Raw genomic sequence first — 5,088 nt, forward strand, 5'->3', positions numbered from 1 at the left:
GGCAAAATTATAGAGTGCAGTATTAAAATGTTTAAAGATACTATGACCAAATATATAATTATCTAACTGAAGTGTGATACATGTATGATATTATGCTGAATAAAAACGTAATTATCAAGGATATATTGGACCCAAAAAACATGTATATCAAAGATAAACTACTTATTTGTACCTCTACTTACTGTATATGAAGATTTTTTTGATGTCACTGACTTCAGATGAAGGTGAAATACAATGGAGCTATTGTAAGACTTAAATGTCTCTCTCAAAGAGACTTTCATAGGTGTTATTTGTATAACTTGGTAAAAAAAATAAACAATTGCAACATGGTGCGTTTCCTCTGTAGCTATACTGTCGACAATTTAAAAAAATCTGAAACTAGAAAACCACCATCCCCCCCATGTGGACATTCTGGGAATTATCATCAAAAGCACTTGTATTTTCCAGTAGTACAGTATTTTACACCATCACATAAGGTATGTAGAATGCTCTCCCACTGATCACTGGCTATTTGGGTGATGGGATAACTTAAATATTAGTTCAGTAAACTACCAGTACTAGAATAGCCATAGACAGGCTGGTAACACACTGCACTGTGGAACACCGTCCTTTTCGATCTTTCTTAATTAAGATCGTCGAGTTAACACAAGACACAGACAACAATACTTATAGAGAAAGGTTCTTTATCAAGCAGTGGCAAGAGTTCCGTAAAATATAAACAGGATCATTTATATCACAATAGTGGAGAGAGTAAGGATGGATTTTGGGGGGGGATATCACAACATTGACTTAACACCAATGTGAATTACTGAATACATTAGCCTTGATAATACAATAGCTATACCAATATATGACCATAATGACATTAGGGAATTCATTCAAATATTTACCTTGCAAAGACAGCCTTTGTCCACTATCGGCAAATGTATTTATTATTGCCATCGAAATGTTAGCTGCTAAGATTAGATCAAACAATAATATTAAGGGATTAGAAATCCGTGTCTTAAAAACTAAGGTGTCATTTTACCGTGATGATTAATGTTCTTTTAAAACCACAACTAGAGTCTCTCCACGGCCTCATAGAGGATCTAGATACTTTTGCTATTCTCTCTGGATTAAAAACCAAATTATGATAAATGTACCTTATTACGTATTGGATCACAAAAAATGCACATTTTACATTACCATGTAGTTTACCAATTAAATGGCCTGACGGAGATGTGGACATACTCGGTATACAAATCCCAAAAGAAAGAAATGATCTCACTCCAATACATTTTTATAGAAAGTTAGCAAAAATAGATAAGATCTTGCTACCATGGAAAGGAAAATACCTGCCTATTTGTGGAAAAATCACCCTGATTAACTCTTTAGTAATATCACAGTTGACCTATTTGCTTATGGTTTTGCCTACACCTAGTTGACCTGCTTTTTAAATTATATGAACAAACAAAAAATATTAAAGTTTATTTGGAAAAGGGCCTATCTATATAACAAATATGAATTTGGATGGCAGAAATGATTAAATATTAAAGCATTAGACCTCTCACTAAAGGCATCAGTCATACAAAAGTTTCAGTTTAATCCACCTGAAAAGACAGAACAAATAATACAAAAAAGTGGTTAAATTCAAATATATTAATTGATTAAAAAAAAACTATTTTTCGAAGAAATTTAAAAAAAAGAAGTATAATTTTAGTGAATGATAACATAAATAGGACTGGTGGAGTTGTCACACATGCAGCGAACACAGACATATGGAAATGTCTGCTCTACTCAAAATTACAACCAATTAATTGCAGCATTACCACAAAAATGGAAGAGGGAAGTAGAAGGGGAAAAAAGTAAGGAACTTGTATGTCAGCACTGTATTAAAGAACACAAATGGTTAAAGAAAAGTGTGATAAATAAAAACATACCAACTTCATTTGAGGACCGAAAAACGGACAGCTGTGCCATATAAATTGCAAAATAGTTGGGAAGAGATTATCGATGTACCCATTCCATGGCACATGGTTTATGAATTGAAATGCAAAACAACACCGAAACTAAGAATTTTTCAATTTAAATTACTACACACAATTCTTGCAACTAATAGAATGTTATATATATGGGGGATACAATCTTCCCAGCTCTGCAGATTCTGCTGTGAGGAGGCAGAGTCATTAGATATTTATTTTTGGTATTGTCCATATGTAGCTAGTTTTTGGTCACAGGTCCAGGAATGGCTGAAGAATTGCAACATTTGCCTAGAACTAATGCTGCAGATAGCATTACTGGGTGATTGGAAATCAATCAATCAATAATATAATAATTACTTTAGCAAAAAAAATGTTTTAATTTACAATCTGTAGAAGCTATGAGAATAGAAAGGTTAAATTATTTTGTGAAGCATTTTTTTTTTTTTTAAGCTTTATTTAACTAGGCAAGTCAGTTAAGAACAATTTCTTATTTTCAATGACAGCCTAGGAACAGTTAACTGCCTGTTCAGGGGCAGAACGACAGATTTGTACTTTATCAGCTCGGGGGTTTGAACTTGCAACCTTCCGGTTAACCACTAGGCTAACCTGCCGCCCCAAGCATCACAGCACAGTTGAAAAATATATGGCAAATAGAAATCCAAAATGAATGATGATGGGAGGGGTTGAATGGAGCTGAAGGGTGGGACTAATAACAAGGTAATGTAAAACACACAGGTCTGTAAAATGTATATAGGTTCAGAACTTTTGTGAAATAGCAGTTACACATAGAAATCAAACTGGATGGACATCAGAAATAGAGGAAGAAAAAAACAAACTATTGTAAAATAGACTGTCTGTAAAATGTGTATAAGATGTATAAATTGAAGGTAAAAGCCGAATTTGTTTACTCCAATTGGGGGAGGGGTGGTAGGGTTTGTGGGGAATAATAAAAGGTATATTCTTTAAAAATGTCTATATTAGGTATGTATATGTATGCATGCATGTATGGATATATATATATTTACCCAAAAAATATATGGGGGATTGGAAATTATGCAGATTATCACATTGATGGAAGCAACAATCTTTCCGCAATATTAAGCTGACCCACCCCTCCAAAAACATTTTTTAATTTTTTTAAAAGACAGCCTTGTGTGTGTGTGTATATATACACACACACACACACACTGCTCAAAAAAATAAAGGGAACATTGAAACAACACAATGTAACTCCAAGTTAATCACACTTCTGTGAAATCAAACTGTCCACTTAGGAAGCAACACTGATTGACAATAAATTTCACATGCTGTTGTGCAAATGGAATAGACAACAGGTGGAAATTATAGGCATATAGCAAGACACCCCCAATAAAGGAGTGGGTCTGCAGGTGGTGACCACAGACCACACTTCTCAGTTCCTATGCTTCCTGGCTGAGGTTTTGGTCACTTTTGAATGCTGGCGGTGCTTTCACTCTAGTGGTAACATGAGACGGAGTCTACAACCCACACAAGTGGCTCAGGTAGTGCAGCTCATCCAGGATGGCACATCAATGCGAGCTTTGGCAAGAAGGTTTGCTGTGTCTGTCAGCGTAGTGTCCAGAGCATGGAGGTGCTGCCAGGAGACAGGCCAGTACAGTAGGAGAGGTGGAGGAGGCTGTAGGAGGGCAACAACCCAGCAGCAGGACCGCTACCTCCGCCTTTGTGCAAGGAGGAGCAGGAGGAGCACTTCCAGAGCCCTGCAAAATGACCTCCAGCAGGCCACAAATGTGCATGTGTCTGCTCAAACGGTCAGAAACAGACTCCATGAGGGCCCGACGTCCACAGGTGGGGGTTGTGCTTACAGCCCAACACCGTGCAGGATGAAAAAAGTATTTAGTCAGCCACCAATTGTGCAAGTTCTCCCATTTAAAAAGATGAGGCCTGTAATTTTCATCATAGGTACACTTCAACTATGACAGACAAAATGAGAAGAAAAGAAAATCCAGAAAATCACATTGTAGGATTTTTAATGAATTTATTTGCCACCATATTTTGCAAATAAATTCATAAAAAATCCTACAAATGTAATTTTCTGGATTTTGATTTCTAATTTTGTCTGTCATAGTTGAAGTGTACCTATGATGAAAATTCCAGGCCTCATCTTTTTAAGTGGGAGAACTTGCACAATTGGTGGCTGACTAAATACTTTTTTGCCCCACTGTACATATTATCCAAATAAATAAATATACCACAAAATAAATCACTGATATTTAATATCAGGGGAAAAGTTCATGGAGATTGGCATGACTCGTGATATGAAGAGTGATTTTTGTATTCCTATGCTGGACCAACATTAGACTGCACAACATTTCAATCTTAGAGAATTCCTGTATGTGGTGTATTCCTGCTCATTTGAAAAGGTATGAGAATACAAACTCTAGAAAGATCCAGACACAGATAGAACAATGAGCCAGATATTTTCACTGACTGTATAAATGTGAAGCATCCGCTTGGCGTTTCCAGTGAGAGGCAGCCCAGTAGCTGGAGAAGATGGAACGAGATGTATTTTTGCCGAGATTCTGCTAATTGATGAAACATTTGATCTCAATACAGTTCTGTTCCCAAAACTTGAACCTGTTATGAACAGCGGACTAAGTTTCCTAGAATTTACCCTTTGCTAATTTTTTTTTTTTTTAAATGGCACTGTTTAGGAGTGCAAAGGCGAATTGAGTTATTGCACACGCACTTCACAGAGTAGGTGTTCCCAAGCAGAAATATGCAAATGTATGCTAGAACGCACCAAAAGGATCTCGCTTGCTTGTAACTGGCCCTGCCCACCTCCTTTCTTGTTCTGCCCATTATGACTTTTTGTTCCGATTTGAAACGACCGGTTGTGGTCTCTTTAGTTATAAAAGAAAAATCAAACATTCAGTACTTTGAGGTCATCTTTGCATGATGACCCTGAGAGTGTGGACGATGTATTCAAGGGATGGATAAACCTTGACACAAGACAGTTGGTACAAAGACATGTGAATACACAAGTTCCCAATACAAAGACAAGTGCAAGTCAGAATTTGTCTAGATTTTATCACCACTTTAGCCGTTTCTCTTTTCTTTTCCTTTCCTCCCTCTAGTGGCAACCCAGTCA

Source organism: Oncorhynchus kisutch, unplaced genomic scaffold, assembly GCF_002021735.2.
Source record: "Oncorhynchus kisutch isolate 150728-3 unplaced genomic scaffold, Okis_V2 scaffold2393, whole genome shotgun sequence".
Lineage (NCBI taxonomy): Eukaryota > Metazoa > Chordata > Actinopteri > Salmoniformes > Salmonidae > Oncorhynchus > Oncorhynchus kisutch.